Below are 21,904 nucleotides of genomic sequence, written 5' to 3'. Positions count from 1 at the left end.
CACAGACCATGAGATCATGACCTGAGCTGTAGTTGACTGAGCCACCCAGGCACCCCTAAAATTGGATTTTTACAGATAATTTTTGAAAAGCAGTCATCAAAATTCTTGACAGTGAGTCCCAAAAGGTACTATAATTATAATTCCATTGTTTCTTTTCTTAAAATCTTAATGCATTTATATTTATCCAAATATAATTTTAAAAATCTTGGCATTTTGACTTTCCAATTTGATCTTAAGTATTTGTTCTTGAAATTAATCATCAAAAATTTAAATACTGGGGCCCTGGGTGGTTCAATCAGCTGAAGGTCCTACTCTTGATTTCGGCTCAGGTCATAATCTCAGGGTCATGAAATCGAGCCCCACATTGGGCTGGGCATGGAGCTTGGAGCCTGCTTAAGATTCTCTCTCTCTCTCTCTCTCTCTCTCTCTCTCTCTCTCTCCTTCTGCCCCTCCCCACCTCATGCTCTCTCTCTTAAAAAAACTTAAAATACTAATACATAAGCAATTAAAAGTTCTCATAAATTATGGGTGCCTGGTTGGCTCAGTTGGTTAAGTCTCCAACTTCAGCTCAGGTCATTATCTCACAGTTAATGAGTTTAAGCTCTGTATCCAACTCTCCGCTCTCAGACACACAGCCTGCTTTGGATCCTCTGGCTCCCTTTCTTGCTGCCCCTCCCCTGTACTTGCTCTCTCTCAAAAATAAACATTAAACAAATAATAAATAAATAAATAAATAAATAAATAAATAAATAAATAAAATTCTCGTAAATTACATGTAGTTTCAAATGTCAATGAAAATGGCTGGAGAAAACCAGTCACAATTTCTAATTAATGAAAATATAAAATATGGACTTCTTCCACAAAGAGTAGACCTAGTTTCCTAAATAAAATATATTCTTATAGATTTGATTTCTTTTATACCTAGTTTATCTCCTATTTAATGTGGTTGTTATGAACAAGCACTGTCAGTCTCAACAAATGAAATGGTCTTACTCTTCTGTTTGTGACAGAATAACTAGTACTAAACTAGCCTTTCCACAAGAAGCAGCAAAAAAAAAATGTACAAAAATATATATAACCATAGTTTTCACACATTGGAAAAAAAAGCAGCACAGTATTGTGATCCTTGGGAAACGTGAACAAAAAATAAATGAACCCTACTGCTTCTCCAGAGACACTTTGTAAAGCATAGCACAGGGAGAGAAAACCAGATGACACATGAACTGAAGAGTATGGACTGGAGTGCAGAGAGTCTCTGGTGGCTTGAATTTATGAGGCAAAATACCAGGAGAAGAGAGTTATCCAAAGAAAGAACTTCAGCTATTATATAGGTAGAAACAGGGCAACAGATACTAACCATACTGAAACTCTGGCGGAGAGAGGGGAAAATGGGGAAAAAAAGTGAACAAAAACTCAGTGACCTGTGGAAAAATATTTAGAAGCCAAAAATATTAAGAAGCATATAATCAGAGTATCCGCAGAAGTCTATAAAGTAGATATAAAGGCAAAATTTTTTCACATTTGTGATAAAAGAAACAACACAGAAATCCAAGCTCAAAACAAGGAAAACTATACCAGGACACATTATAAGCAAATTGCAGGTAACCAAAGGAAAAAAAAATCTTAAAAGGAGTCACAGAAATAAGACACATTATAAGAAGATAAACTGAACAAAATGAAAATAATAGCTGACTCCTCACTGATTTCATTTTGGAAATAAAGCAAGATAGGAGACAACAGAAAATATATTTTAAATGTTGCAAGAAAAAAAGAAAGTCCATCAATATGGGTGGGATATATATCCATAAAAGATGAAAGTAAAATAAAAACATTTTGAGAGAAACAAACTGTAAGTTTCATTACCAGAGGAACTGTGCTGTAAGAATATATAAAGGATGTTCTCTTCAGGTTGATGGAAAATTGTATCAGATAGAATCTTGAATCTTTATAAATGGATGGAAAACAACAGAAATTGTATATCTGTGGATAGATATAAAATATTTTTGTTGTGTTTTAACCTGTTTCTAAATAGTGCTTCTGGTATGAATATTAAAAGTTACAAAATAAATGAATAAACATACAAAAAAACTCCACATCATTTGCACCCCAGTAATCAAATAAGCTGGATAAGCTGGACATCATTTTCTTTAATAACATCATAATGCTGAGGATATAAACCTACAGTAACTATATTCCAGAAGGTGATATATTCTTGGATGAAAGGGAAGAGTTCCATAGATGTCCCCTGACTTCCCCCTCTCAAACAGGAAAGTAAGTAAGAGGAACTATCTAGCATAAATTAGGGTAGGGAGAGGCCAGCCTACCTTTTTTTTTTTTTTAATTTTTATTTTTGAGAGAAAGAGACAGAGCGTGACCGGGGCAGGGGCAAAGAGAAAGGGAGACAGAAGATCTGAAGCAGGCTCCACACTGCCAGTGTAAGGCCCGAGGTGGGGCTTGGACCCATGAACCATGAGATCATGACCTGAGCTGAAGCTGGATGCTCAACCCACAGGTACTCTGCCTGCCTGCTTTTTAAAAGTTTAACAAACTTCTTTTTAATGCTTTATTTTTCAAAACAGTTTTAGGTTTACAGCGAAAATGAGAGGGAAGTACAGAGATTTCCTGTATACCAATTGCTCCCACATATGTACAGCCTCCACCATTGTCAACATCCCCCACCTGAGTGGTCATTTGCTACAATCGATGCATCTACTTCCGGCACATCATAATCACCTCGAGAGTTTATGTTAGGGTCCACTCTTGGTGTTGTACATTCTACAGGTTTAGACAAATGACAAATATCCACTATTATGGTATATACAGAGTATTTTCACTATTCTAAAAGTCCTCTGTGCTTTGCCTATTCATCTGTCCCTGGCTCATCCCTGCAACTACTGGTGTGTGTATATATATATATATATATATACATATTTACTATATAGGTATATAGTAAATATATATATTTACTATCACCATAATTCTGCCTTTTCTTGAAAGTCATATAGTTGGAATTATATAGTATGTAGCTTTTTCATATTTACTTCTGTCACTTAATAACATGCCTTAATAATATGTTCCTCCATGTCTTTTCATGGCTTAATAGTTCATTTCCTTTTAGCATTGAATAATAATCTCATTGACTGCATGTCCCAACATTCACATATCCATTCAACTACTAAAGGACATTTGGTTGCTTCCAAGTGTTGGCAATTCTGAACAAAGCTGCTCTCCACATGGGTGTGGACACAAGTTTTTAACTCTTTCGTGTAAATACCGAGGAGTGTGGTTGCTGGACTGTATGGTGAGAACATGTTTAGTTTTGTAAGAAAGTGCTAGACTGGGGGTGCCTGGGTGGCTCAGTCGGTTGAGCGGCCGACTTTGGCTCAGGTCATGATCTCGTGGTCCGTGAGTTCGAGCCCCACATCGGGCTCTGTGCTGATAGCTCAGAGCCTGGAGCCTGTTTCAGATTCTGTGTCTCCCTCTCTCTGACCCTCCCCTGTTCATGCTCTGTCTCTCCCTGTCTCAAAAATAAATAAAATGTTAAGAAAAAATTTTTTTAAAAAAAGAAAGTGCTAGACTGTCTTTCAAAGTGGCTTTGCCATAATTCCCAATAGCGATATGAGACTTTCTGTTGCACCATATTCTTGCCAGCATGTCATGTTGTCAGTGATCCAGATTTTGGTCTTTCTAATAGGTGTGTATTTGCATCTCATTGTTTTCATTTGCATTTCCTTGATGATATATGATGTAGGGTATCTCCACATGTTTTGTTTGCCCTCTGTAGATCTTCTTCATTGACATGTCTGTCAAGGTCTTTGGCTCATTTTTAAATTCTGTCTTGTTTATTATTATTGAGTTTTAAGAATTCTTTGTATATTTTGGGTAACAGTCTTTTCTTAGATGTGTCTTTTGCCAATATTTTTCCCTGTTCCTGGTTTGGCTTTGCATTCTCCTGACATTGTCTTTTCTGGAGCCAAAGTTTTTAATGTTAATAAAATCCAGCTCATCAATTATTTCTTTCATGGCTCATGCCTTCGGTGTTGTATATAAAAAAGCACCACCATACCCAAGGTCATTTAGGTTTTGTCCTATGTTATCTTTTAGGAGTTTTATAGTAGTGCATTATATGCTCTGAAGTTATTTCAGTCTGTCTCTGTTGTAGTATTATCGTAATTCAGTTCACAACAGCTTCATCTGTTTGGAGAGTGTGGCTGAGAATTTTCCTATTCAGGAAGGCAGGGGATCTTGGTTTTGGAGACCCGACTGTTTTACAGATGAATTATCTGATTTCCAAACATATGGAGACCTCAGTCAACTTTACATCTCTGCTTCCAGTTTTGTTTTTTTGGTTTTTTTTTTTTTTTTTTTTTTTTTTTTGGTGGCCAATGAGATCTCTTCTATCTTTGACCTCATCCCCAGTTCTTTGCTTGTGGCTGCAATTGAGCTACCCTAGATTCTATGAAGGTAGAGGTTTCCTCTAAAAAGTTTTCTGTATCTCTCCAATGCCGCCTCAGACATTGTGTTGAAAATCTACATACTGTATGGGAAGAAAAGAACTGAGCTCTCCATCCCCTCTTAGTGGTTTTATAGCTGAAAGTCCTGAGTGACTAGTTATTCTTTGTGCTCTTCAAAGTCTCAGACATCATTCCTCCAAAGTTGAAAACCTGGGTTGCCTGGAAGATTCATTTCAATTTTCTTTCCCTCCCCCAAACCTCCCCATTTTTTTTCTTATCTGAAAATATAGAGTACCTAGGGAAATTGTCCCAAAGAAACAGAAAGCAGAATGGTAGTTACCAGGGGCGTAGGGTTAGGGAATTGGGGAATGTTATGTAAGAGTACGAACTTGCAACTAATAGATGAATGAGTCCTGGAAACTAGTGCACAGTGTAGTAATTGCAGACAATATTGTATTATAAACATCAAAATTGCTAAGAGACTAGATCTTAAATGTTCCCACCACAAAAACTGAAATAAGCATGTGACATGATAGGGATGTTAGTTAAGGCTACAATAGCAATCTTATAAACATGTTTTAAACCTCAAAATTGTACAATGTTATATGACAATTACACCCCAATTAAAAAAAAAAAAGCTATTGGGACCCCTGGGTGGCTCAGTCAGTTAAGCATCCAGCTTCGGCTCAGGTCATGATCTCACAGTCCGTGAGTTCGAGCTCCGCGTCGGGCTCTGGGCTGATAGCTCAGAGCCTGGAGTCTGCTTCAGATTCTGTGTCTTCCTCTCTCTCTGCCCCTCCCCTACTCATGCTCTGTCTCTCTCTGTCTCAAAAATAAGTAAAAACATTAAAAAAAAAAAGCTATTGAAGTCTTAAATCTCCATCCCTGAATGTGAGTTTAATTGGAAATTGGGTCTTTGCAGATTGTCAAGTTAAGGTGAGGTGATAAGTATAAAACTTAATCCAATATGGTCCTTATTAACAGGGGTAATCCAGACATAAAGATAGAGATACACAAAGGGAAGACAGTGTGAAACACATTGAGAACAGTATCTATAAGCTAAGAAATGACTAAGGGCACCAGAATCTAGGGGAGAGGAATAGAACAGATTCCCTTTCACAGCTTTCAAAAGAAACCAAATATGCCAGACTCCTTGATTTTGGACTTCTGGCTTCCATAAATGTGGGACAATAAATTTCTGTTTAAGCCACCCAGTTTGTGGCACTCTGTTATGACAGTCCTATCAAACTAATTCAAGTCTCAAAAAAACATTTTCTGGAACAGAAGAGTTTCAGAAGTAAGACAATATTTATTGGAAACTTTCAAGTGTATGTGCATTTAGAATAGGTAAAACTAACCTACAGTGATAGAAATCAAATCAGTAGTTGTCTAGTTGGAGGATGGTTGATTGGGAAATAACACAAAGAAATTTTGGGGAGTCATGGAAGTATTCTGTATCTTATTTGAAATAGTGATATATAGGTGTATATATTCACCACAATTCATTGACTATACATTTAATATCCACTCATTTAAAAAAAATAATGTTTATGTATTTTTGAGTGAGTGGGGGAGGGACAGAGGGAGAAAGGAGGACAGGGATCCAAAGCAGGTTCTGTGCTGACAGCAGAGAACCCAATGCTGGGCTCAAACCCATGAACTGTGAGATCATGACCTGAGCCAAAGTCAGATGCTTAAAGGACTGAGCCACACAGGCAGCCCTAATATCAGTGCTTTTTATGTCCATTATACTTCATTATAGTTGATTCAGTTTAAAAAAAAGGGAATTTGGGTTTTTTGTTATGTTTTCAAATATTGGTTCCAGAGGAAGAAGAATTTATAAAGTGACACATTATTGGTAGCTAATCAGAACTTAGTCATATTTTAGAAACGTACTTTCTTAGCTCTGCCATATATCTTCAAAGATGGGATACCATTCCAACTCAAATTATGCATCCTGTTTCATAATCTGATTTACTTCCTCAACATATATACGGCCTGATCTGATACGATTTCGCTACCCGTACAGTGATGCAGAAAGTAATACTGAGTTTAGAATAAAATGTGGACCACTTTTTTATTCGATGTTTATTTTTTTGTTTAAATAAGACCTGTAAGTAAAGAGTCATATGAATTGTCATTAATGAGCTTTCCCACGTTATCTTAGAACAGAGTGGAGATTTCAAAATCTGTAAAAGACGGAAGATGTGGGATTGTGTAAGGAAACAGTTTTCACTTCCGACAAGTTCATGTGCCAAGCCTTGATGTATTTATTAAAATTATGTAGTACTACTTGAAGGAATGGAGTGTGAATGGAATAGCAGAGCAGCTGTCATTCTTTGTTGGAATTCCTGATTTAAAAATGTATGAAGATCATCCAACACAATAACCTCAATCTTATCTGGTTAAGTTAAACTCTTTTAGAACATCTGTCTATTGCTTTCTCTAACTGGTTAAACGCAAACCACACAGAACTGGTTTTAATAATAATATTTGAGTGGGGATGTAACTCAGCAAATAGTCATACAGCTGCAGCTCTCTAGATAATATGTACACATCTCTACGTTATATGTTTTTTCAAGTTAATTCTTTTCAGACACAAAGTGACACATTTATAAACAAAGAAGAGTCTATCACATAAAACTGGAAAATGATTTTCTAGTACTGCATCCTTCTTTCAGCCCATGGCTGTTACATCACATATGCTCAAGAGAATCAGTATTTATTTGGCAACTAAAATAGGATATACAAGCGAATTTAGGTTTTACAACCAACTGAGAGCATAATCTATTCTCTGCAGAAACCAATATGGTACCAATTTATATGTTGAGTTAAAGGAAAGCTATTGGGCCCCTCGGGAGCTGCCTTGCCATCATTCAACAGAGCTCTACCAATTCAATTAGTGTCTCTTTGTCCAGGCTAATGCTGGAGATCAGATGCTGATGCCTGTTGATGCTGATGAGTTGCTTTAGGATGTGTCTAAATGGTCACAGTGTTGCAAAGGAGATTTTATAACAGTTTATATGAAACACAGTAGATATTAATTTCTAATATCTAAGGTTTTTTGCTTATTTTTTCCAAGGATTATATATGACATCATAAGTCTATTCTTTCCTAAAATATATACTGAGGATATCGCTATTGAACCTGCTGAATTCAAGACTCAAACCAAGACAACTATAACCTTGAACAATTATCCTCGATCTTCAATTACAAAAGTCACTAGTAAAATTCCTAAATACACTGAAAATTAAACTTTAAAAAAATTCACTCATGCATCTCTTCCCTCATTCTTTTAATTTCTTCAGGAAGATTTATTTAGCATCTGCACCACATGCAAGGCACTTTGCTAGAATCTACAAAGTTTACAAGGCTGGGATCTGATCAGGGCAAGCAGTTCACAATTATAATAGAAGGCAGATGGTGAAAAGTTTTAACTCAACATACATTTTGATATTTAAATTTACAGAAATAAGATGGGTCTTTGAGTTAATAGAGCATCCTTAATTTTTGTTATCAACGTGTGTATTGATACATGTATTTTTTATTCAACATGGGACATGTGTCCAGCAACCCATAGTATTTACATTAATGGACTACAGATATGAGCCCAGTTACTAGAATAAACTTAATTACCTAAAAAAAAGTAATAGTTACCATTCACTGAACACAGGTAAACATGAAAGAAGTAGTGGTCTCTTTTATAGATGAGGAATGAGATTGAGATACTGATAACTAAACCAGTTTACTAAATGGAATATTTAGCATGCTCTATCTAAGCAGTAGATATGTAACTATTTCAGTACCTCTTTGTTTTGTTTTTTAAAAATGAAGGTAAAAGCTACATGGAGAGATGTTTTATTTCTTTTATAAAATGTTTTTAATATTAATTTTGTTAGCTTATATTAGGAAGCTAAGACTGATTTTTTGTGCAATCATATCAAATCCTATTTAAGCTTTGCACAACTTCATAAAAGTGGTTATTTTTTCTCATTTTATATGATGACATAAAATTTAAGAAATCTTAAGGAATCCCCTCAAGGCTATACAAAAAGAAAACAAAAAAGGTAGGTTTAAGATCGAGATCTATTTCCAAAAATTCATGCCTTTCCCAGGATAAGAAGATGCTTTATATATATTATTTACGTGTGTTTTTCTGACTATTAGGTGATTTTCAGACATAAAGATTGCTGATTCTGACAACAATGACTCCTTAAATTCATAAAGTGATTTACTCATTTATGATCCTGATCTCTGTTTGTAATCAAATTACACTTAAAGGGTGCTGGCAGGTTACCCTCATGGAGATTTAAGGGCACCTTCACAGAGACTTCATGACAACCCAAATGGTATACTTAACCACCATCACTCATCTCTGTTTTGGTATGTCAAGGCATGACTGAAGCTATCCAAACACTTAAATAGATAATACTAATTATTCTCTTAAGAACAGAAATTCTACCTAATAGAAAGGAGAATGATTTCTGTGTATAAAGAGGTCTCAGTATTTTCCCACTGATACGGACTGACCTATCCCTTTTCTTGCCCACTGCAGACACTCCATAATGTCCTTGAAGGTCCATGGATTAGGAGAGTAAATACTACTGGTAACTCTGAAGGAGAATGCATTCTCTCTTGCAGAAAATAGCTTGGGGAGAGGAAGCAGCCTAAAATGGCCCAGCGCGGAGAGGCTGTGAAGATTCCCAATGGAGAGAACAGCGGTAGTTGGAAGTCGGGTCAGTGGCAAGCGGTTTGCTAAAATGAACTTCTGTTGATTGTAAGCACTCCTTACGGATGTTCAGATACAAGTGAGAAATATGTGGGAAGTGGGAGGGGTGATGCGTGTATAAAGTGTAAGATAATTTATATTTAGAACTCCAACTAATTAAGACAGTAGTGCCTCTAAGGAATAGGTATATTTATCTGGGGAGTAGATGGTTATCTCTTTAGCAAAATAATTTGATGATACATTTTGTATGTGAATGGTGGGTGGCCCGAGGCATGGATTTTAGAGGGGCAATGAAACAAGCTAGCTAAACTTCAGTCTGATAAATTAAATAAAAGTTCACTGTGTGGAGGAGAGAGGAGGGAGCACTGACGGCAGTACACAGAGGGAGAAGATTCTGTGTAAAACAGTATACGCCTGATCCTTCACAAAGACAGTCACAGTAAGGAAACTCTGAGATACAGAATATCATGTTTGCCAAGATATTACACTGTTGCTTCCCATCAGCTTCAAACCTGAAGTGTGTACCCCCCACCCCTTCCTACCCCATATCAAGCCTTGTGCAAAACATCAGGGTAAAAAGAGCTTGCATTCCATGTCTGGATTGGTACTGAATGATGAGGAAACTGAATCTTAGTGAAAGTCTGAAGGCATTATTAGTCATCTAAGACTCCAACCTGGATTTCATACACCGGTTTCTCTTTCTATTGCGTCTCATTGCAGGATAGTCAGGTTTCAATGGACGCAGGAGGAAAAGGAAGGTCCGGGATATGGAACATTACCACAAATGTGAAATGCAATGAAATCAGTATCCTGTCATGGCAGAATAGCAGATAACCCCTGTTTTCTTCCAATTTCCAAGAATACAGCAGCTCCCACCTCAGAATTCACTGTGATTTTATGACAACTTGAAAGGACATAAAAGGGGTTATAACACAAATTTAAATGCCATTAATCAGGGTTTCAAATCTAGTAAACGATTTACCCTTTATCTTCAGAATTTTGAGAGGTGAATCTCTGAGCCTTTGAGATGTCATGCTATCCATTATGTTTCTGTCTCCTAATGGTGTTTAACATTTCATGTAATGAGCCTCTGTGGTTATATTGGTTCTACTGTGCTGTTGCCATAGCAATTAAAGAGGCCCTGTTGTGGAGCAATGCAGACGGGATGCTCAGCACAGAGATGTTCAGGCATCCAGAAATCTGGATAATTCCTCAGAAAAAAAAATGTGGTTTACATTTTCCTTATTATTATTTTGGGTCTTGAGGCAGCCAAGTTGTCACCAATGGAAACTCTAATTGAAAATCTAAAAAAAAAAAAAATTAGAGCATAAAGAAACATATACACAACATACACAGAGGAAGTAGTGAATTTATTGAGGGTTTAAATACTAAATATGTGTGCGGGTGGAAAGTTCCGGCAGTACTCCTACAGAAATGTTTTGACAAACTAACACCATATGGACGCTTTTATATCACTGAAAGCAATGTGGTGTTCTTTCTCTCTCTCTGTGTCTCCTCTCCCTCTGTCTCTCCCTCTCCCTTTCTTTTTCCCTCTTCCTTTCTCCTTCCTTTCCATTTCCCTACCATTTCCCTCCCGTCTCTCTCAAACACACCCACTCAGTCTTATTAGATTCTCCTATTTTTTGTATTAACATTGTTTTGCTTTTTACAACATAATGATCATTTCAATTTGACATTATGCATATTTCAAAAAGTAAAATAATATTACTACATAAAAAGCTCATACTCAATTATATAAAAAATTATAAATTTAAGAGACAGCTGAATGAAGGATATAGACAGATGATTCTTTGAAGCCTGAACCACTCTCTTTCTGTACTGAACTGCCAACATATCCACTCCATTTTGATTTCTTTTTTTTTTCCATTTTTATTTCTAATACTCTCAAAATTAACATGTCTACAACTGAACTCCTAACTTTCTCTCTCAAATATGCCTTACTCCTTCTATAGTACTTCTATGTAATTATTTAAAACCTGGTTCCTTTCAAAGCCCAGACTCAGCCATTGGAATTATTCATTACTTCTCTCTTTTTGTTCTATAGCATTCCAGTTCATTAATGACCCTGTACACTATACAGGAAGAATATACATGATGGGATCATATCTACTGCTATGACTTTTCATTGTCTTTCACTTGGAATTTAACAACAGTCTCCGCATCAGCCATTATCCCCCTTTATTCTATTTTCCACAAATGAGTCAGAGTGATCTTGTTAAAACTTAAACCATATCAAAAACTTTCTACTGGTATTTCATCTCACTTGAAGAAATGTCCAGGTCCTTACAATTGGCCATAAATTTCTGCTTCTCTGATTTCAGTACTACCGTGGCCCTGATTTGCTTCACTCTTGTCACATTGGTCACTTTGCTATTTCTCAAACACATGGGGCAAACTGTTACTAAAGACTTTGTATCCCCCGCCCTTCTTTTCTTTTTTGGATCTCCACCCATCTGTATGCATATGTCTAATTTAACCCCTCAATTCTTTCCAGTCTTTAGTTAAATGTCACTTCAGTGGCGTCTGCCCACTCGCATTTAAATTGTAATCTTCACTTTCCAATCCCCATTTTATTTTTCTCCATAACCATTGCTATCATCTCACCTTCTATATATTTTGTTTATCTTTGCTTATTTTCTGACCCCATCAAGTAAAATAAAGGTTTATGAGGATAGGGATTTCTCTCTTTTGTCCATCACTGTATCCTGACCGCCTAGAGGAAGGAAAGGCACATGGTAGTCTCTAAGTAAGTATTAGAAAAAGGAGTGAAGATGGAAATCCAACTACTTAGCAAGGGTCTGAGACAGTATCCAAGGTTTTTAATAATTAAAATGTGAATAAAAATACCATCTTTGTAAATAGTTTTAATTAGTTTTAATTTTTATAAATAGTTTTCATTAGTTTAATTTAATTAGAGTTTTAAAATTATAATATCAGTGCTGGTAACAATACAATGAAATGATATTCTTACACATTGTTAGAGGCAGGAGACATTGAATTTTATGCTCTCTAACATTAAAGAAGGTCATGGAGGCTGGAGAAAAGGATAAAGTATAGAATGAGGGAATGAAAGAAAAAAAGGCAAGGCAAGCAAACCATAAGAGACTCTTAACTATAGAGAACCAACTGAGGGTTGATGGACATAGGTGGGCAGGGGATGGGCTAAATGGGTGATGGGTGTTAAGGAAGGAGGGCACATGTTATGATTAGCACCGGGTGATGTATAGAAGTACTGAATCACTAAATTCTACTCCTGAAACCAATATTAGCCTATGTGCTAAGTAACTAGAATTTAAATAAAAACTTGAAACAAACAAAACAAAACAAAACGAAAAAGAGAAAGTCCCTATATCGGCAGGCTCTTGACAAGGGAGAGGACTGATAAGACTGATTAACTTAATTGCCTTGGGTTGTAAAAGAAGTGACAGATTAGGAGAATTATAGGATATTTTGTTGTATCTTGGGCAGTGCAATTTCTTCTTATACCCTTTAAGAATATCTTAAGTAAAATTTGCATGATCTGTAAATGCCTCTGGATTCGGGGTTTGTGTTAACTTTAAATGCAGCACTGTGCTAGCCTGTATCTGAAGGTAGGTGTAAAACAAAATGACCAACTCATGATAACTACTCCATGAGTGAAAGCAGCAGCAAAGCAGGTATTTAGTGAAAAACAAAACAAAATGAAACAGAATAACAATCATATATATGTATTCATGTACCTCCCAGGCTATATGCATATCTGTATGCGTGCATACGTTATGTGTGTGTGTGTGTGTGTAAGTACTAGTTGCCTTTTCAGTACCCATTCTTCTCTTCCTTAGGAACAGAAACTCAGTTTTTCCCTGCTGTATTGCTTCCCAGAAGGAAGAGTTTATTTTCTAGCTTCATTTTCAGAGAGATATAATCAATCATGTGAGTCATTTTCTTCCAATGAGGTGTAAGTGAAAATGATGACAAGAAGTTCAGAGACAGGTGCTTAAAGGGAGATGACCAAGATGGGAATTATTCTGCCTCTCCTTATGTCCATCTACCTTCTTCTCAACTATAATTTGGAGAAGATGTCTGTAACTCTAGCAGCCAACTTGAACACTGAGGTGACCTTGAAGATGGGTGTCATGAGTCAAGATGACGGAGGAGGCATTCCTGATTATAATGGAGTTGCTCTATCAGCCCTGGATTACCTTCCAGTATATTTAAACTATTGTTCTGAAAAGTCTCTGCTACTCATGGCCAAACTAAAATCAACTGGTTCCAGTATGATTTTAAAAGTATTAAAGCACCAAATGTGAATGCAATAAAAAGGACTAGAACGAAACGTATCATGCATTCAACTGTATGTCTACAGACATTTCAAATATTTTTAAAACATCATATATAGTGAGCATGTATTTTCTGTAAAAAAACGTTAAAACTAACTTGGATTCTTTTAATGCTGATTCATATGTATTAGCAATGAGTCATATGACTATAAAATTGTCTATTAATTGCAAGATTTTTGACAGATTTTTGCTCTATGCTATAACAAAGTCCACAAAATTGCTAAAAACAAGTATTTTATGATGACCAAAGTGAGTGAACACATTTTACATATATCTCAGTAGTCAATCCCTGGGGCATTTTTTTCTCCTTTTTTTTAATGCTTATTTATTTATTTTGAGAGAGAGAGAGAGAGAGAGAGTGTGTGTGTGTGTGTGTGTGTGTGCGTGTGAGCAGGGGAGAGGCACTAAGGCAGACAGAGAAAAGCCCAAGCAGGCTCTGTGCTGTCAGCATGAAGCCCAATGCAGGCTCCATCCCACAAACCAGTGAGATCATTACTTGAGTCAAAATCAAGAGTTGAACGCTCAACTGACTGAGCCACCCAGCCACCTCAAGGGCATTTCTTGATAGTAAGTTAGAAAAGTTAATTAATTTTTTCAAGCTAACCAATGAAAATTTTATAAAATCAGGCATTGGGTCAACTATAAATATTCTCTGATTATGTGAATGAAATGTAAAAATATTTCTGACTTGGTCATTGATTAAATGTGTAGGTAAGTGCAAGTGTTGGCTTGATTCCTCAACTTTGGCTTGGGTGGGTCAGGTTACATTGATTATAATATGGAGTGTCTACAGGAAAGAAAATCAGTTTGGAGCATATATAGGGAAGAAAAGAAGCTTGAATGTGATGAAATATAATGACTTTGGTTTGACATAATCTATTTTTTGAAGATATGTGTCAATTTAAGTCCAGGTTGGATAAACTTTGAAGTAAAGAAGATACTGGTGTTAAAATCTGGGGTGCCTAGATGGCTCAGTCAGTTAAGCACCTATTTGACTCTTCATTTCAGTTGAGGTCATGATCTCATAGTTGGTGAGTTCAAACCCTGTGTGGGACTCTGTGTTGACAGTATAGAGCCTACCTGGAATTCTCTCTCCCCTCTTCTCTCTGTTCCTCCCCCAGTGGTGCTCATTCTCTCTCTCAAAATAAATTAAAAAAAATTAAAATCTATAAGCATGCAATCCCTCAAGGACATGATGGATATTGCTGGTTTGCAGACAATGGAAATGCATTATTTAAAATTTCTTGATAGCACTCTATTGTCTACATTTAAGGACATTTTTCATTGTTATTTATTTACAAAATAATAATTAAAAAATTTTTAACATTTATTTATTTTTGAGACAGAGAGAGGCAGAGCATGAACGGTGGAAGGTAAAAGAGAGAGGGAGACACAGAATCCAAAACAGGCTCCAGGCTCTGAGCTGTCAGCACAGAGCCCGACGTGGGGCTCGAACTCACGGAGTGTGAGATGATGACCTGAGCCGAAGTCGGATGCTCAACCGACTGAGCCACCCAGACTCCCCAGTAATAATTATTTTTTGATATATGATTATTTTTTTAAGTGTCACCCTTCAAAGCTCATGACAAACATTTTTAAATAAGGTGAATCTAATATCTAGTACTTGCCTTTAGGATTTTGAAAACAGAGCTAGCTAGGCATCAAGTAGTATTTTTATAATGCAGCTCCTCCTCATTTTTTCTAGTTTTTAAGAGCCACTGATCTACAGCTGAGAATTCAGGCCGAAATATTTTTCAGATATGATTCGAGCTTTCCAAACCTTAAAAACTAGGCATAATAGAGACACATAGATAACCAACAGACACATGAAAAGATGCTCAATATCACTCATCATCAGGGAAATGAAAATCAAAACCACAGTAAGATATCATCTCATACCTGTCAGAATGGCAAGAATTAGTAAGGCAAGAAATAACAATTGTTGTTGAGGATATGGAGAAAAAAGAATCCTCATAAACTTTGGTAGGAATGTAAATTGGTGCAGCCACTACGGAAAACAGTATGGAGTTCCTTCAAAAAATTAAAAACAGAATTGCCATATGATCCAGTAGTTTCAGTATTGTGTATTTACCCAAAGAAAATGAAAACACTAATTTAAATATATATGTATGTGTATATATATATATATACACACACACACACACACACATATATATATGTATATACACACACACATATATATATATGTACATACACACCTATGCTTATTGCAGCATTATTTATGATAGCCAAGATATGGAAGCAACTCGAATGTCCCTTTATAGATGAATGAATAAAGAAGATGTGGTATACAGAGAGAATGGAATATTATTCAGCCACAAAAAAGTCAAGATGGTGCCATCTGTGACAGCATGGATGGACTTGGAGGGTACTATGCTAAGTGAAATAAATTAGATAGAGAAAGAGAAATACCACACAATTTCACTTACATGTGGAATGTGAAAAAAAAATGAACACAAACAAACAAACATAAAGCAGAATCAGATCTATAAATACTGAGATAAAACGGATGGTTGCCAGAGGGGAGGAGAGTGGGGGATGGGCAAATGGGTGAAGGGGAATGGGAGATACAGGCTCCCAGTCACGAAATGAATAAGGCACAGGAATGAAGGTACAGTAGGAAATGTCATCAATGGTATTGTAATAACATTGCATGGTGAGAGATGGTAGCTACACTTGTGTTGAGCATGGCATAAGGTAACAACTTGTTGAATCACTATCTTGTGCACCTGAAACTGATATAACATTGTGTGTCAATGATACTGAAATTTTAAAAAGAAATCTAGGCATAATATTTGTTATATCCATTAAAGCATAAATATATCCTGATAATCTAGTGTTCAAGTAAATTGTAATATGCTTCATGTTTGAATGCAATACAGTCATGAAAAATCTTTATGATGGTTAAAAATAACACAAAAATACATATTACAATGTATGGTAGGCAAAATTCTAAGATGTTCTCATTATTCCCATTTCCTGGTGTAAACATACTCCCTTTGAGTGCAGCAAAAACTTGCAACTTGTTTTTAACCCATGGAATATGGCAAAAGTAAAGAAATGTTGCATATGTAATTAAGATGCATAATTATTTGACTTTTGAGTTAATAAACTGGGGCATGACCTATCAGGTGAGTATTTTTTAAAAAAGATCCAAGGGCACCTGGGTGGCTTAGTCAGTTAAGCCTCCAACTCTTGATTTCAGCTCAGGTCATGATCCCACAGTTCGTGAGTTCTAGCCCTGTATTGGGCTCTGGTCTGGTGGCATGAGGCCTGCTTGGAATTCTCTTTCTGTCTCTCTCTCTGCCCCTCCCCTGCTCGTGTCCTCTCCATCTCTGTCTCTGTCTCTGTCTCTGTCTCTGTCTCTCCTCTCAAAATACATAAACTTAAAATAAATAAATAAATAAATAAATAATCAATCAATCCAAGCTTTCCTCTAAGTTAGATACTCAAAGCAGCAGACTTTCTCTCTTCATTGCTGGCTCGGAAAAGTAAACTTTCAGGATTCTATAGCAGTGAGGAAATGTAATTTTTTGTTTTAATGGTTTTCAATATTTATTTTTGAGAGACAGAGAGAGACAGAGTGCGAGCAGAAGAGGGGCAAAGAGAAAGGGAGACACAGAATCCAAGGCAGGGTCCAGGCTCTGAGCTGTCAGCACAGAGCCTGACATGGGACTCAATCCCACCAACCGCGATATCGTGGCACAAGCCGAAATTGGTTATTTAACTGACTGAGCCTCCCAGGCGCCCCAGTGAGGAAATGTATTCTACCAACACCTTGAGGAAGTTGGCAGGTGGTTCTTCTCTAGTTCAATCTCCCGATGAAAATTCAACATAGCCAACAATTTAATTGTACCTTTATGAGACCTTGAGAAGAAGAATCAGCTAAGATATGCCCAGACTAATCCATGAAACTGTCAGGTCATAAATGTTATTGTTTTAAGCATGACATTTATTATAATACCACAGCAATAGAAAATTAATCCAAAATATCTACAACAAAAAGTGATATGTAAAATTGGATGTGCACTATGATCACAAAAACTAAGCTAAAACAAAATGCTTTATAGAATTCTTATTCCTATAATGTGAGGCTAAGTAATAGGATTCCTTTCATTAAGTATAACTAAAAAAGCTGACTGAAATGCTAATGAAATACTTTTTTAAAAACCCCATAATGTTAACAAGGCAGTGAAGCATACTAGATTAAATTTTAGGAAACATAAAATCCCATAGAAATAAACCTACAACTCAAAAACAAGTCTGTCCTACCCAAGAGATACAGGAGTGGTGATGCATAGGGGCATTTGTACCCCAATGTTTATAGCAGCACTTTCAACAATAGCCAAATTATGGAAAGAGCCCAAATGTCCATCAACTGATGAATGGATAAAGAAGATGTGGTTTATATATACAATGGAATACTACTTGGCAATGAGAAAGAATGAAATATGGCCTTTCGTAGCAACGTGGATGGAACTGGAGAGTGTTATGCTAAGTGAAATAAGTCATACAGAGAAAGACAGATACCATATGTGTTCACTCTTATGTGGATCCACTCTTATGTGGATCCTTAAAAACTTAACAGAAGACCATGTGGGAGGGGAAGGGGAAAAAAAAAGTTACAGAGAGGGAAGGAGGCAAACCATAAGAGACTCTTAAAAACTGTTAAAAACTGAGAACTGAAGGTTGATGGGGGGTGGGAGGGAGGCGAGGGTGGGTGATGGGTATTGAGGAGGGCACCTTTTGGGATGAGCACTGGGTGTTGTATGGAAACCAATTTGACAATAAATTTCATATATTAAAAAAAAATTTAAAAATTAAAAAAAATTAAAAAAACAAAAAACAAAAAACAAAAAAAAAAAAACTGAGAATAAACTGGGGGGTGGGAGGGCGGGGAGGGTGGGTGATGGGCACTGAGGAGGGCACCTGTTGGGATGAGCACTGGGTATTGTATGGAAACCAATTTGATAATAAATTTCATATTAAAAAAAATAAAGATGGTTGGAAAGAGCTTTTGAAAATAGAAAGAAAAAACAATTCTGTCCTGAGAGCTTTTTCTGATCATGAAAATAGAGACTTCCCAATAGAACACGTTCAGAATATATGCAGAAAAATGTTTTCACTCATGTTATTTGTAATAACCCCAAATTGGAAACAACTCATTTGGCCATCCATAGTAAAGCAGAAATATAATTTGGAGTATATTTAAACAAAGGAATACTATAAAACAATGACAATGAATAATTACTGCTACAAGTAGCAACATATTATTTACAAACATGATGTTGACAAAAAAAGAAAGACGTGATAAATACAATGGACTCTTTATATAAATTTGAAAAGCCAGGGACATATTCAAAAAGTGATACAACCACAAAGAAAGGCAAGTAAGTGATTAATATAAAAGTCTGGATTATGGTTATTTGTGAGGCATGGAGGGGATATGGTATCCATGTGACATATAAAGTATCTGGGGGTGCTGGCATGATCAATTTCTTCACTGAGAAGCAGTCCCTATGGGCATTCATTTTACAATTACTCCTGTACTGTACAAGTATGTTTTATGCACTCCTCAGTATGAATGATATATTTCACACACAAAAAAAATGTTTACAAATGCTTAGGGTACTAAAATGTAGTCAAAGTGTCCTGTGATTAGTAATAGTCTTTATTGAAGTAATTCTTCTCTTTTAGGCCAAGAGGAGTGGGGTGGGATGTGTTCCAAAGGCACCATTCGTGCATGGTGTATTTCATTCACGTCACATTTCATTAGTTAGTGAGCTCCTGGAGAGCAAGACCTCATTTTCTGTGACCTTTGGAGAAGTCAGAGGGTTAAGAATTTATTCAGGTTCTGTTACATGAGTGAATGACTATTACCATTATTATCACTGTCAAAATTAGAACTATTAATGCTGCAGCTACCATTTGCTGCTTGATTTCTTTATGCCAGGAAATGTGCCATGTTTGAGGGATCATGAAAGTTTAAAATACTAGCCAACGAGGTATTCGTTTTTTGTGTTGTTGTTGTTGTCCTCGTCGTTGCTGTTGTTTTGTCTGGCAATGGCTTAATCCCTTTGTACATTCTGTTGTTCATTCTTTCCCTGGTTACTTATTTGGAACCTTGTCATTCACTAATCAAGGGGTAGACAGAACATAAAGAAAATGCAAAGAGAAATAAAGAAAAGTTAAATCTTACCTTAGGAGTTTTCAAAACCTATGTCTTGACAAAAATAATATTTTTTAATGTAATCTAGCATATACTTATTTGTTGTTGCTTTTTGTTTTGCTATTTCTTCTCCTCATTCATAGTGCAGGATGATGAAAATATTCTGGCCTATAGAAAGAGTACAAATGCAAATGTGTACAGGGACACATTTTTTTTAAAATGTGTATTTAAAATGTGTATTTTTTTAAAAATACACAGGAAGCTACTAGAACAACTGGGACCAAATATTTGAAAATTTACATGACATGGACAAATTTTTATAAAAATATAATTACCAAGTCTGACATGAGAAAAATCATAAAATTTAAACATTCCTATAATTATTAATGAAGTAAGATCCATAATTAAACCCTCCTACACAGAAACCTTCAGACACAGATGGTGTCAGTGATTGATACTTCAAAACAAGTAAAGAAGAAATAATAGCAATTTTACACACTCTTTCAGAGAATAAAAACAAATAAAACACTCTCAATTTATATTATGAAGTCATAAAATTAATGCTAAATACTGAAGAGGATGTTGTTAGAAGAAAATCATGAACTGATTTCATGAGGGAACATAGGCACAAACATTCTTAACACATAATTATTAATGTAAGTACAGTCATATATAAAATGAAAATATGTAATGTGTGTTTGCATTGATTTCAGGAACCATTTTTAACATTTCAAGATCAGTCAGTCGAGGGGCGCCTGGGTGGCTCAGTTGGTTAAGCATCAGACTCTTGGTTTCAGCTCAGGTCATGATCTCACAGTTGGTGAGATCCATCCCTGAGTTGGGCTCTGCACCGACAGCGTGGAAGCTGCTTGGGATTCCCTCTCTCCCTGTCTCTCTGCCACTCCCCTGCTGTGGGTTCTCTCTCTGTCTCTCTCCCTCAATCATAAAATAAATAAATGACTAAATAAAACTTATAAAGAAAATCAGTCAGTCAGGCGATGCCTGGGTAGCTTAGTAGGTTGAGTGTCAGACTTTGGCTGTGCTGACGGCTCAGAGCCTGGAGCCTGGAGCCTGCTTCAGATTCTGTTTCTCCCTCTCTCTCTGGCCCTCCCTCGCTTGCACTCTGTATCTCTCTCTCTCAAAAATAAACAAACATTAAAAAAAAATTTTTTAAAGAAAATCAGTCTAATTCTTTAGTGTAGTAAGGGAGAAAAACATGATCATTTCAATAGATAACATGAAAGATTTTAAAATCTTTTTTGTATTTTAAAATTCAACATTCCATTAATTTAAAAAGAAACCTTTCTCGACTAGGAATACATGGAAAGTACTTAACCTGATAAATAACATCCTAGAAATATTATTCTTCATGATGAAATATTGAATGACTTCTGTTTGAGGAAGGAACAAGATGAGGGTGTGTCCACTATTACCGCTGTTATTTAACAATGTACTGGATGTTCTCGACGGTGAGACAAACAAGAGCACAAATAAAAGGTATAAGTAATGGAAAGAAAGAAATAAAACTTATTATTTGAAAATTGATAATGTACAAAGAAGAGCTAAAGCTGCACATAAGAATATACCATTTGTAATAGCAGGAAAAAAGTCAAATACTTAGGATAACATTTAGAGAAAATGATGTAACGAAAACACAAACAGAAGTAAATAAAATAAAATATTGAATTAAAAATAAGTTAATAAAAACACTAGAAGATTTAATATTTGAAAAAGTGCCACTGATTAATACTTTAACCACAATCACAAAATGTGTGGATATATCCTATTACATAGCACGACTTATTATAAAGCTGTGATAATTTAAACAGTATGGCATTGGGCTGCATGAGAACAATGTCGAAGCAAGCAACTGTCTAGAAGATATTTGTAATGCATATAATAATAAAGAATTCATATCCAAATTATGTAAATACTCTCTACAAATCTCAGTAAGAAACATAAAAAGCAATAAAAAAACATAAAAGACTTGAAAAAGCACTTTACTGAAAGTAGCTCATTAAAGGTCAATATACATATGAAGAGATATTTTACCTTATTAGGTATCAAGGAAATGCAGAATAAATTGCAATGGGTCATGACTAAATACCTTCACATCCACCACCATCAACACAAAAGTAATGTTAATTCTAAGCACGGTGAGAATACAGAGCAACAGGTACTCTTGTACCCT

The 21,904-nt window shown here is 35.9% G+C and overlaps 1 protein-coding gene across 6 annotated transcripts in view; it reads right to left on the bottom strand.

Moving 5' to 3' along the window:
- Positions 1-21,904, bottom strand: part of LRFN5 (leucine rich repeat and fibronectin type III domain containing 5) — a 250,850-nt gene that overhangs the window by 18,317 nt on the left and 210,629 nt on the right. The gene's annotated exons all lie outside the window — the stretch shown is intronic.

This window comes from Panthera onca, chromosome B3, assembly GCF_046562875.1.
Source record: "Panthera onca isolate mPanOnc1 chromosome B3, mPanOnc1 haplotype 2, whole genome shotgun sequence".
Lineage (NCBI taxonomy): Eukaryota > Metazoa > Chordata > Mammalia > Carnivora > Felidae > Panthera > Panthera onca.
The sequence above is the reverse complement of the archived record's forward strand: the minus strand, read 5'-3'. Positions and strand labels throughout refer to the sequence as shown.